General features: G+C 38.6%; 1 long non-coding RNA gene across 1 annotated transcript; it reads left to right on the top strand.

The window, feature by feature from the left end:
- Nucleotides 1-5,047: 5,047 nt before the first annotated feature.
- On the top strand, nt 5,048-13,404 carry LOC127021218 (uncharacterized). The gene is made up of 4 exons (XR_007767179.1): nt 5,048-5,117; nt 6,733-6,821; nt 7,931-7,994; nt 13,341-13,404. It is a non-coding gene; the product is annotated as an uncharacterized LOC127021218 (long non-coding RNA).
- Nucleotides 13,405-13,718: the final 314 nt, after the last annotated feature.

The following is a 13,718-nucleotide window of genomic DNA, read 5'->3' as shown; positions in this document are numbered from 1 at the left end:
AGAAGGTAAGGTCAGTGTTCGTATTTGATATTTTATTGCTAAAAGGCATGGAATTCTTCTGAGTCATTCATATTTTTAAGAGCAAGATTGAGCAAGACTCCGTGTTCAGTACCAAGTGACGAGGCCAAATGATTTTTCAAAATTTACTGTGTGGAACAAAATCATTTAACTGCTCAGTATATCTCAGGGTGTGCGCCATGGACTCGGCGATATGGAATATAACCGTGAGGTCCTTCTTCTACCATCTTTTCTCCTTCTTGCTGGATGGTGGTGTTCTTTATGGTATACCTAATGACTCTTTACAGTTCTTTTGAGGGACATTCCTCAGTATGGTTAAAATATTCTTGAAAACCACAGGTCCTCTTTGTACATTAGAGGAGAAGAGCCCATCCACAGTGGCAGAAAAGATCTTCAGTCCACATGCCTTCTCTGCGCGCCCCCCCCAGTTAGACTGTACCTTTTAAGTACAGGAGGAATGCCATAGTAAAATGTTAGTATAACAATAGTTTTTGTGGACTTTGGTTGTCTTCCAGTCTCTCCATTTTCTTGACATAAAAAGTACCCTGCCTACATCATGTACTACTTCTGTAAATTTGGGAACAAGGTAATTCCTAAAAAATAAATCTGAGAGCTAGGTCCCTGCTTTGGTTTGATTACAGAAAAAGGTTGAAAACAATCTTTGTCTTTGAGTTCCTGCTGCACAGACTAACTCATCTCCTTGTTCACATTAGTGTGTTTCTTTTATAATCCTAAATGTAAATAGAGGCTGGAGAACTGAATCCACTGATAGCTCCAATGGGTACTCACTATAGTAGGAAGAGGCAATAACTTAAAACTACGTGAAACAAGCAGAACATAAAGTTGGTGGTCTTATAAATCTAATTTTATCCAAAGATTTCCAATTCAAACTAAGACTTGCAGAAAAAAACACTTTTTAAACAAATATCTATTATTCTTCAAAAAAAATTAGGGCACTTCAAAAAATTAAGGGAAAAGGTTTCATTTGCTGCCATGCTATCTAAAGTGCATGGCCTTTGCAAGGAAGAAATCCAGTATAGAAAGCAACTTTTCTGATGAGAGCTGAATAAACAGTAAGTTAATTGTGTTTCATTTGCAAACTATTAAATTTGTGATAACCCTATTTAAACACTATGATTCTCTACTAGACTTATCTGATATAATTCTCTCTTTGCAGTATGGCCATGTCCTTTCAATATATGTTGTCACATCTCTGATAAAATGGAGTTGAGAGCGATGACAAAACCAGAAACATCTGGGAAATGAAAACGAAAAGCTCAGTGTCAGATAGCAATCAATGGATCACTTACGGCAATTATGCTTAGGAAGTGAAAGTAGTTCGTATGATGTCCTTTGTGGATGATCAGGCTGGTGAAGGGAGTCAATGCTGCTTCCCTTAGGCTGTTACGGAGATGTCTGTGCAGATGTCTGTCCCAGAAATGCCACACGTTCAGGAGAAGCTGTCAACTCCCTGAGGTACCACCCACTTCAGATGAGAAAGAAGAGGGCATATGCCCTGTGGCAGTGCCATCCATTAGAACAATCTGTGTAAGCTACACTGTAAAGAAATGAGCAAACTGGAACAGAATGAAACATGAATTGTAAAGCACGGAGAAGTTCTCCTTCCAGTCAGTTTAAGCTTCCTGGCTCCGTCCAATCTTGACTCCCCTTCAGTGACACACAACTTACTCTGTTGTGCCAGGTCTGTCCTTTCCCATTTGTCCAAGCCTACTTTTTTGTCATTTCAATGTAGCCCATTTTCCTTCTCTACACTTTCTAGTGCAATTAATTTAGTGATTTTGCTCCCTTCCTTTTCACATCATGTCAGCTAACCACTTGCCTGTATTTCTCTTGCCTCAGTTTGGCTGACGTTTCTCCTATGCAACAATTCAGCTTTGTGCCCCCCCCTTATTATTTATTAATGGATTGCACAACTCTTTACCAAGAACCTTGACATATCTTAAAGACGTTCAATAATTAAGCCCCACAATGAGCCTATAAAGGATGCAATTATATTATCTATTTACCAGATGGCTAACCAGGAACAGACAGAAGTTAGGTAAATTGCCCTGGGTTAAAAGTTAGGGAAAGGCAGCACTGGGAATAGAATCCAGAGTCAGTTGAGTTTCTTTGCCAAAAGCTTGTAGTACTACTAAGTACATATACCAGCTGTTGGGGAATCACTGTGCTGGTGCAGAATTGTCCTGTTCTAGCTAAGAGCTTGAGATCTATTATTGAATAGGTTTTCGAACTCAGTCCTTGCCCTTTTCTTTCCTAAGGGGACAACAGAAATATCTGAACTGGTAAAGTTAAAATAAAAGTCTGCCTATGTTTTCAGGTCTCTCCTGTACTAGTTCTGTAGGCTAGTGAGGCCTATGCATAGCTGGATGTTTTTATTCTAAAATGTGTATTAACAGCAGAACTGTTTCAAGAAGAGAAGGTCATTGTCTGTCTGTCTGTCTATCAATCTATCTGTCTATCTTAGTGTGAGCCAGTCAGACAGCCTGTCCATAGCATCAGAAAGCCAGGCTAGATTTGTTATCTGTGCGACCATCTGGACTACATACTGAATTCTCTGTCACCATTAAACAGATGAATCACACTTTGTAAATAGTGACTTTAAGGGGTTTTTGCTAGAGCTACTTGTTTTGTGAGGCTGGCAAATTCTTACACAGTCCTTGTAAGATTAGGTCTTGATGTCCATGTTCATCCTATTATCATGTGTATGATCCTCTTTGATATGTAGAATATGGAACAGAATATAACCTGTAGAATATTCCAGATGCAGGGTCTGCAGCACATTTATGGAAGCATTGACATGGCACTCTAACTATTTTTATGACCTATTTTAGGATTGTTGTAAGCCTTTGGGGGGGGGGAACAGTGTTACGTTGCAGACTCATAGTCATTTCATGATCAATTAATGCACTGATCTTGAAATATCATTTTAGAGTAGATGTTCTTAATTTTCATGCTGGGAATTAATCTATGAAGGATAATTCTTACGATGGACAAAAGCACTGATTCTCTGCTGCAAGAGCTGCAGGCCAAAGCACGATCACTTCTATAAGGCTGGTCCCATCACCAGGCATTGTGTTCCTGCTCTCACTGTCCTAAACTGCACTGCGCCTGTGGAGGGAGAGCTGGTGTGCAAAATATTGTCATTATTCAGTTATAAACCTGAAGAAATGCCTTTTGGTCATTTTGCCTTTTGGTTTCTGGTGCCTGCCTTGAGCTATTTGTGGGTTCCTGGAAGCTTTCCAGTCTGAACACTGAGGGCAGTAGTCTCCAAGTGTTTGGTGTTACCAATACATTTCCAAATCTTCAGGCATTAGTGTGTTCCAGTGCCCAAGGTGGTGCCTTGCAGTAGGGCTAGTTGCAGTATCTTGCATAAACTCGGGAGTTGCAGAAGATCTTTAGGGGCCATTTGAGATTTTTGGCATGAGAAAGATTGCATGCTGAAATATAGATTGCTTTTCTATTTTGTGAAGGGAAAAAAAAGCCCATCCATATGAAATTGTGCTCATTACTGAGGAAAATAAATTCTTGTCTGTCAAGCAAAAGGCCAGCCTTTAGAAGTGGTTAGACTTGCACATCAATTACTAGGGAAAAACACCACCTGTGTACACTAATTATTTCTTTAATGGAAGGTTTTCAGATATAGGGTCAAATTCTCCACCTGCATCAATTGTATGCTAGAAAAATTTCATTGTTGTCAGTGGAATAACTACTGATTTACACTGGTAGGTGTTAGAGTAAATTAGGTGAATAGTATGTTATGGCACACAACAGGAGCGTCATCGTAATAGGTGACAGCTTTAACTTTTAAATATATACTTTATATATTCTTACATGATCAGTGTCCCTTTAAATACTGTTTGAGTTAAACTGAGTACAGTTTTGCTTCTTGTCTTTGTCTCATGTTTGACTTTTTACTCTCCTTACTACTGTCAAAAACATTTTGATGCTATAAATAAGAGCATGGATTAAATACATTCTTTGTGACAAGCAATGTGCAGTGTATTCACTTCTTTCTTCTAGGAGATATATTATCCATTTTATTATTTTGAATCTGCACTCTTCTATTATTCTGAAGATCAGAAGTACATCTGAGACCTAGTTATGAAAAAATGATGTGTCTGTGTATGTATATATACACGTATATATTCTGCTTGTGACAGATATATGCTTGCACCTGAAAACATCCACAGTCATACAAACTACAATTTTAAGAAAGTTGCACACTCTGTGTTGTTTTTATTTACTAGAGGGGTTACATATGATACTGTGATACGAGATCTTGTGTTATAATGAGACTGCATATGAGTAATAGGATAAATCAATTACGCTTTAAGTACTCCTTCTGGCTAAAGAGTTAGGTATACAAAGGATCAAAACTGGAGAGGTCATCATGCATTGGTTGTAACTCCCTGTGCCCAGGCACTTGAGGAGTTGTGTCCTAGTTCCCACCGCAGCCAAGCATTCTGCAATGTCTGATGTTCTGGCAGGTGTGTTTATGATTTATACGGATATGGCGAAATCTTTTGCAGGTATAAGTTGACTTGAGCGAAACTGTGTCTGTTTGCATTACAGGAAAACTTCACCAATGATTTGCGTTATACCCATTGCGCAGGGAGACTGATGCTTTTTGAAAATCTGACCTTGTCACTACAGTAGGAATTCACTTTAAATAAAACCAAGATACACACAGGAGGAAACATCAAGTGTAGTTAGGTATACATTTTAGGTGCACACAGCAGACATTGTTGTATATTTTCAAGTTGTATATTTTCACCGAATACCATATTAGCCAGTGATTTGCAGGCAGGAGAAAGACAGAAAAAGAGTCTTTCCCTGTGTAACTGTCCTAGGGCTTGCAAAGTCCAGTGACTGTGAAGTCTAGTCTCATCTCAGGCAATTCTATTTTATATTTGTCTTCATTATTGAGCATGCTTCATATTCTCTTCCTCAGCTCACTGCAGTTTCATTTCTTCATTTTATGTATCAGGAAGCCAGACGAAGTCAGCTCAACTGGCAGCAGAATTCAGACTTCTATTAAGTCAGATAGAAATCATCTCACTCAGTAATCTGGAAAGATGGTGAGAATTTGTGGGTTTGGCATGATGGTCTTTTCTAATTACTGTGGATTTCTGATCTTCTGCATTTCCCTGCAGTTTAGCATATAGTTGTGAACTTGCAACATGAATGTCAAACTCCCCTCTAGTGGTTGCTCCACACAGAGAAGAAACATCGATTTAGCTTGATGACAAGTATTTAACTCTGGACTGAAAAAGATGACAATTCATGTGAGATTCTGATGATTGTACATAGTGAAATTTATTTTTTGTCTTTCTTCCTCTTTTAATGATTTAGTTACTTCACATGTTGAAATGCTGTAATTAAAACATGAAGCATTGTCAAAGGCAACAAACACAAACAAACAAACAAAGAGAATTATGGCACTATACTCTGCAAAATGCGAATGTGCCACCTATTGGTGGTGGCTTTGCACTTCTTGATCACTCTCCGACAGGTCAGCAGCAGTGTCACGACGAACAATGTCATTTGTCCCACACAACACAATAGAGCCATACACAGCTCTGTGCATAGTTGTATTAATGCAGTACTAGTGCTGCATAATATAAAAGCAAGAATTGAGCAATAAGTGTGAAATAAAGAACTGAGTGTTAAAAATGTGCAAAGAATAGAGTGACTCATTAAGTGTCATTAAGATTAAAGAGTTCCATTTCTCGCTAACAGAGTTCTCGGCAGCAGATTGTGAAACCAGAAATATACTCTACAAGGCAGAAGTTTTTTGCTATGTGTGAAGAGGAAAGATGTGGTGAACTTGTATGCTTCTCAGCCATCTGAGCTGTAAATTTGCACCTCTACAATCCTCTCAGAGAATCTGTTAATAACTTTTTGGAAGCTATGCTGCTCGAATCTTATAAGGCAGTAAGATTGGACCCTGCCTGCACAGGGTCCGTGCATGGAAAGGAAAAAGCCTAGGGACATCTGACTTTGCAAACTCTTTTGTGAAGCGTTTATTTCCCAGTTCTCAAAAGGAGCTTTCATTCATCCTTTACGCATATTCAGAATTATATTTCTGTTGATTATAAGTTTTACACAGGTACCCCTGGTCTTCTGTAAGTGCCAGTAATTACACTTGTGCATGCAGAAGTGGGGACTATATTTTAAAACTGTAGTTCTTCTAATTTAATTTTCTTATGGTTTATGTAGCAGTTACCAATTTTGCCTACTCTCCAGGATAATATTCGGTCACTGCTTATGGTACAGTACCACATTTACTTCATTTTATTTAGTAGAAAGAAATTTAATGGTGATGTTAGTAGTTTCCTCAGCCTAAAACAGAGAAAGTGCAATTTAGTAAAAATTTTTCAAACGTGTTTTTGCTCATAATCTTGCTGCTTCCTTACAGCTTAGTTTTGGTGGTGGTTTGTTTTTTTTGTTTGGTTGGGGTTTTTTTTGTGAGTGGCTCAGCTTAGTGAAAGGACAGAGTCAACCCTGACTGGCTGCAATAAGCTAAGCACTGGTGTGTGACATTAAATGTACACACTAGAATGTAAGATGTCAATGAAAACAAAACCAGTTCTGGAGAGATAAGGTAATAATGATAGCTAGCATACAGCAAACACGATTAAAATACACCACAGTATATTTGACTAATCGTCTAAAAATATTGTTTTTCCTTAGACTTGAGATTTGTCAGAATAACAAAACAATCCAGCAACCTAGATAAAACTTGGAATGAAGAACCAAAAAAGCACCTTTGAAAATATGAGGTATGTTGTTATACCCATAAAGATTGTAAAGCAATAGCTGTGTCAGGTCCTCTTAAAAATAATATGCTTTCATCTTATGCCTTAATGTAAGACCGTCTTTTATAGCAGATGTTCTGGGAGTGCTCCCTCCCTTACGCAATGACAGAAGCATACCAATGCTCCTAGAGAGGTTTACCTTTCAGAACTGACAAGTGTTAAAAGAAAAGGGGGGTGAGAACAGGTTTATAATCTACATCACAGATATGTGGGAAAGGGTTTTAAAATATACTGTGTAAGGGAGAGGAGAAAAATCAGACACATTAAATAAAATCTATATAAATAGTAACAGTGAAGTCATACAATGATCTTTAGCAAAATAAGCCCCGCTAAAGCAGGCCATGAACAGTGAGAGCCTGCTATTTCTTATGGGATGTGGTGATAAAGAAATTACATACTTATTTGAGAGGAACATAAATAAAGATTAATAGGTTAATGAGTTATTTTCCTTTCATTACTATACTATTGTACTTTATTATAATTGCTTTGCACTCATTTAATTAAATTTGAACTAGGGCCAACACAAGATAATTTGTTTTCCCTGTACTAAACAATGAGTATGCAGATTGGAAGTACTGAAGCAGTAATCAGCCCTCTGTTTGCAACACTTTTCTACTCTGAGTAGACATTATAATTGATAATTTGATTGTTGCAGCACTCCGTGCAATATATTTTAAAGCAACATTAACATAATGGAAATTATGTTGTGTGCCTAATCCAAGCTTTTCACTGTGTAAGTATACGAATCCCGTTCTGTAATGAATTAGGGCACTATCCACCAAACGTTTGTACAACCTTTACATGCCTCATTTTGGAATAGAGCTATCTGCTTCTAGTCTCCATTCAATGTCTTCCCTATCAAGCTATATCACATAAGTTGTACACAAAATGAGCAAGAGTCACAAGCTAAAATAGCTAAGCTAAGCATTTCAGTAAAACCTGATTTGTTCTGACATAAATCTGTCATTAAAATTAAGTAGTTTTGGTATAGTCCCTGTACAATTCTTGCATTGTTTCAAAGGAAGATGTTTATCGAGTCCATTAGAATTTATTTTTCCGTTGTCTCTTTCCAGCTTCTGAGAAACCTGGTAGCAATTGACCTGAGTAGCAAAAACATGATATGACTCAGATATCAAGGTAGGACTTTTCAATGCCTGTAATATAAACAAAGTTACTTGAGGCTCTCTTTTTTTACATTTTTATATATATTGGACTTATTTAAGAAACAGAGAGTATCATTTGTGTATGTTCTACAAGAAGAAGAAGAAAGGCTGGGGTTCTGTTTGGTCTTTTCTTTATCCCAATCACATGCCCAACATGCACTTTTAATATGTTGCTTCCTGTTGCCCCCAGTACCTGCTGAGGAGTTAGCCTCTATATGTCCTGACCAAATGAAGTCCTGAGAATGGTGGGACAGTCCTGAGCAGTTGTGTGCGACCTCAGCAGTCACCAAGGTTACCTTGCCTTTCAAGTTTGGGCCGTGAAAAAGAAGTGGAAAAACAAAGTGAAGTGTGATGCTTATAAAACTCTGCCAACACTGAACTTTATTTGTTTTCTGACAAAATAAGAGTGGCTTTGCTTGCGTAAATGTTTGAGTTACCTCACTTAATATTTGCCTCTTTACTTTTATGGCCTGAAGTGTCCCTATACTAAAAAGGTGAGTTGTGGGTTTGCAAAATGAGTTCAACTTGTTTGAGAAAAGTGTTGTAGAGGAGAGTATTTCACTTACTGTCTTTTAGGACTGAGCTTGCAAAGTCTCCTATGATCCATCTTATGCACGGAATCCTACTGAAGAATAATCACGATTAGTATTTTAGAGAAGTTGTGATGAGATTAAATGTGCTTGTTGGTCTGGTTGGAGAGCACTGCTACTGAGTGTGGAGTGGTCTAGGTTGCCTGCACAGGCTTCTCTTGTTCTGTACGGTGTTTCCAAAGGAAGTTTTTGAAGGAGACAGGAGGCCTGACTGACAGGCTTGACTTCACTTTTTTTTTTCATTCTAATGTGTCATTCTTTTTTCTTTTGCTACCAATTATTTAACATCATTATAAAGCCTCATATGTTAGGAGAGGTGCCACTATATAATACTCCTGGAGCTGAGAGAAAATTAGAAGCAGGACAGGAGAAATGAATGGTGTTATATGTATTTAAAAAGGTGTCAGAGAATGCTCCCTGCATCACCACCCAGCTCTAAAACGATTGATCCTCTGAGAGGTTCTCTCTGTCCTTTGCTATGGTCTGAGACTATGTGCCACACTTTGATCCTTTTGGGACTTCTGCAGTTTTCCAGCCATGTAATAGGTACTTGAGGAATCCTGCCCCAGATAGCCCCTCTCTCTCACGTACTGAGTTTTCACGAATTTTGGTCCTCAAGACCTGTTTAAAGTCCAGAAATAATGAGGTGGACTTTGTGTCAGTAAAATGAGGTGGAGCTGACTGCCAGTGGTGAGGCACTGTGCGTCGGGAAGGAGCTTGGAAACCAGGCTCCCTTCCGTGAGTTAGGATGTAGGGGAGCTCCTCTTCTTCGTTCAAAGCCTGTAAGCAGGTTTCTTTCACACAGATAATAGCACAAAGTACAGGAGCCTTTTGTAACTTGTCGGCTGCTAGGCCTAACCAAAAAGTCTCCTGAGCTTTAATAAAGGTTGCAGTCATCCTCAGTGTGGTCCAGTTTTGCACTAAAGGCTGGTGCGTTTCAGCAGCTTTTGAGTTTCCCAGAGAGAGGCTTTGCCTGAGCAAGGAGACATGGGCTCCATGGAAGACAGGGCATCATTTAGTCTTCATCTCGAGGAGTGGTGGGATTTTTCCACACCACCTCAGAATTTGTTACAGTGGGTTACGCCTTCAGAAAAACTAATTTATATGTCTCAAGTAGAAAGCGGATCATAAGTGCGCTCTCTTTTTATACAAAGCCACTGCTATCAGCCCACAAGGCAAATCCAGGGAGGTTTCTGTTTTCCATTTACCGTACTTTTCAACTGATTGGTCAGTGGTGTGTATCCTTTTTCAGTTTCTTTATTCCCTCTCTTTCAGACTTGGAATATCATTGCCTGAAATCCTGAGGGTAACATTATAGATTTCTTTTTTTTTCACACAGAGACCTTTAAACACACAACATACCGGAATTGCCCCTCCATCTAGCTTTAATTCAGTCTAGGTGTGTAGCCCAAATCACAGACTGAACAGTATAATATTGCTTCTTTACACAATTTAAAAGGTTGGACTAAAAAGGGAACAATCCTTGTCATAGGTGTGCATAATAAATACAGCATGACTGGAGATGTAAGAATGGGAGAATGTCTTGATATGAGGTGTTATAACCAAGTTAGGTTTATAATTAAATCGAAAAGCACATGAAGAAAGAAAAGCTCTAGAAAGCATAAGGATCATGGAAAGGTATGGATGGAAAATAAAATAGGAGATTTTCAAAGCTGAAGTTTTGTAGCTAGAGAATTATACCTGCCATGCAGCGTGGATCTTTATTTGGGATAAATAAAATAGCAGTTGAGACTGCTGAAATGCATATATCAATCATCTGTAAGATAAAGCTGGTGGGGAAGATTGAAAGATTACAGAACAAAGGGAAGAGTGTAAGCAAAAGAAACAAAATAAAAGAAGTTTGTGCAAAGGGCTAAGATAAATAAGAGATTTTCTGAATACAAAAGAAACAAGGTCACTGGAGAAAGCAGTAGAGTTTGAGACATTGCAAAGGTAACCTACCTTTGGTTGAGAGAAATACATTTTTCAGATGTTAAATGTTTTGACTGAGTTTTCTCAATGAAGATAAGGATAATACAAATGAGAGACACAGAAACAGAAAAAGGAATTAATATAGACTCTGAATACTGACAAAATCCAGGACTTCAAAAAAAACTCAACCCAGATTTCTGTGAGAAGTTAAAACACTCAGGAGGAGACATGAAGATGCTGACCATGTCATAGGAAATAGTGGCTGGCTGGAAATGCCTGATGACTTAAAGTATAGTCAAAGACTTTTAATTCTTGGCAGATTGTAAGTCATGACAGATGTTTTGGATAGTCTGTGGTTACAAGAGAATAGTTTTGCACATAGCAGTTTCCATTATCCTTGTGTACTATGTGCTTTTTTCTAGTTTGCTGTGGAGAGAAGGGCACCAAAATGGGACCAAGTTGAGGTTGATGCAGAGGAGCAGTGATGAGAGGCCACATCCTCATTCTATTTGAGTAGGGTATTTAATGGTAAATTTAACAAGTAGAGCAGTTGAAGAGGAGAAAGAATCTGCCAAAGCAAGGTCTCCCAGTGCTTTGCTAGTGCTTGTGTTCCTCATACCTGTGCTGGTTTTGGCTGGGATAGAGTTAATTTTCTTCACAGTAGCTGGTATGGGGCTATGTTTTGGATTTGTGCTGGAAACAGTGCTGATAATACTGAGATGTTTCAGTTACTGCTGGGCGGTGCTTACACAGAGTCAAGGCCTTTTCTGCTTCTCACCCCACCCCACCAGCGAGTAGGCTGGGGGTGCACAAGAAGTTGGGAGGGGACACAGCCGGGACAGCTGACCCCAGCTGACCCAACGGATATTCCATACCATAGGACGTCATGCCCAGTGTATAAAGCTGGGGGAAGAAAAGGAGGGGGGGATGTTCAGAGTGATGGTGTTTTGTCTTCCCGAGTAACCATTATGCACGATGGAGCCCTGCTTTCCTGGAGATGGCTGAACACCTGCCTGCCGATGGGAAGCAGTGAATGAATTCCTCCTTTTGCTTTGCTTGCGTGTGTGGCTTTTGCTTTACCTATTAAACTGTCCTTATCTCAACCCACGAGTTTTCTCACTTTTACCCTTCCGATTCTCTCCCCCATCCTGCTGCGGGGGGAGTGAGCGAGCGGCTGTGTGGTACTTAGTTGCCAGCTGGGGTTAAACCACAACAATACCATACATAATCTAGCCCAAATTCTTCTATTATAAATACAGTAAGAAAAATTAGACACATGGAGTTTCTGTACAGGCAATTTTGGGTTGTATACACTCTTAAATAATATGTATCTTATTCATCATCATCCCATATAGTTCCAAATGCTAGGTATACGTAAATCCTCCCCAGAAGGAGAAAATACAAAGATATACAATGACTTTTTTAGATGGAAGTAGGGGTAATTTTTAGAAGCTGACTTAAAAATCTGGGAAAACACAATGAACAGTACTTAGGAGAATAGAAAAGACCGTGAGATCACAACCAAGTAAAGAATGTATAAAATATGCTTTCAAAGACAGCACAAACCAAGGGACAGCAGTAAGGCTGAAGAGTTTTCAACAACAATAAAAGAATGAACAACAAAAAGAGTCACGGCAAACTGTGAAATGCAAGTACAGAGGCTTCATGTAGTCTGATATTGGTGAGAGATGACAGTATTATGGTAATCCTTAAAAGACCAGTCTCTGGTTTTAGGTTTGTTTGTTTTTTTTTTTAAAGTTATTGTACAAACAGACAAGGTTCAAAACTGATGCTAGTATGGTACAAGGGCAGAGAGACCTTAGTTATTTGTTAAAGTTAGAGAAAGCAGGTCTGTAGAAGAGAGGAAATTAAGAGGTCATCTCATTGGGTTGGAGATAATTCTGAAGGGAATAGGCAGGATAAATGCTACCGGGTAAGTTGAGCTCTTGTGAGATGCAAGAACAAAGGAGCGTGAACTAAAAGAAATGGATGGCAAAAAATATTTAGTTGGAATTTCTTACACAAATAGGGAGGAAGTATATATATAAAATATTTCATTAATGACAGCAAGAGGAAGAAATAATTGAAACAATTTAAAAGGTTAGTGTATCTAAGGTTTAAAAAATATAGACATTTAACATTAGCATTTACAGTGAGCTGTTTTCTTTGCAAATAATTACGCATAATCTTTTTGCAAGGTAGCTCTATATTAATAAATAGTAAAAGAAGGCAGAAGAACTTTGAAATAGAAATTTTAATTTATAGGTGGTTATAATTCTGGTTATTGGAGATTTTTCTGCCGTGATTTTCCAGCAGCATAAGTGTGTTCTGTGGAAAGAGGGAGTAAAAATTACTTCACTAAATATATTTTTGTGTCTACCATTTACCGTGTTTGAAAACATGTATAGCAGAAGGGATTGTGTCATCAGAGGAGTGATTTCTTTTTTTTTAAATTAATTTAATTTTACATCTGTGCAGAGGAGTACACAAATGCACACACCAACTAAAACGCATCTCAGGAATTTGCCTGCTCTGAAGAAAAATTGTGAGAGCACTTCAGGGTTGGGTGCTTCCCGAGAGCCTCCCTGTTTAACCAGCAGCTCCCCTTATGCTGCAGCCATGGTCCTCTTCTGTAGCACAGCCCTTAATGGAAAAGTGCTAACTGACATGTGAAGTAAAAGGGACACGTGAATTTTTTTACCAGAGACAAACTAACTCCTGTTTAAACGGCAAAATGGAGAGAATTCTGTCTGTAGGTACCACAGACTAACATGTGCTGTATTTGTTGTTATACTTAGGAGTCACTCAAAAGCTCAGATGAGGCTTTAGCATGCTGCCTGGAGATGGGAGCCTGTCCACCAGAGTGATGATGGATCATCAGATTCACTCTATCAGACAGAAATCTTAATCTTGAATAACTGAAGCTCAGGTATCATGCAAGACCACTTCTATTCATCCAAAGATGACCGTCTGTATAGAAACTGTCAGCAGAGGTCCCTATGGTCTGCCAAAACCTGGATCTTCCATTTTTCTTTGAGGATATGAAGATGGGCAAAAATGTAAGTTCATAGTAAATGATGAAGCAAACTGAAGAGTGGAGAGTGGCTTATGATTGTAAAGATGATTGAATATTGAATTGCTGTACGTTGAAGCAGTTAGGAACATTGATTACTGTG

This window comes from Gymnogyps californianus, chromosome 12, assembly GCF_018139145.2.
Source record: "Gymnogyps californianus isolate 813 chromosome 12, ASM1813914v2, whole genome shotgun sequence".
Taxonomy (NCBI): Eukaryota; Metazoa; Chordata; class Aves; order Accipitriformes; family Cathartidae; genus Gymnogyps; species Gymnogyps californianus.
This window is presented reverse-complemented; position numbering and strand designations above follow the sequence as displayed.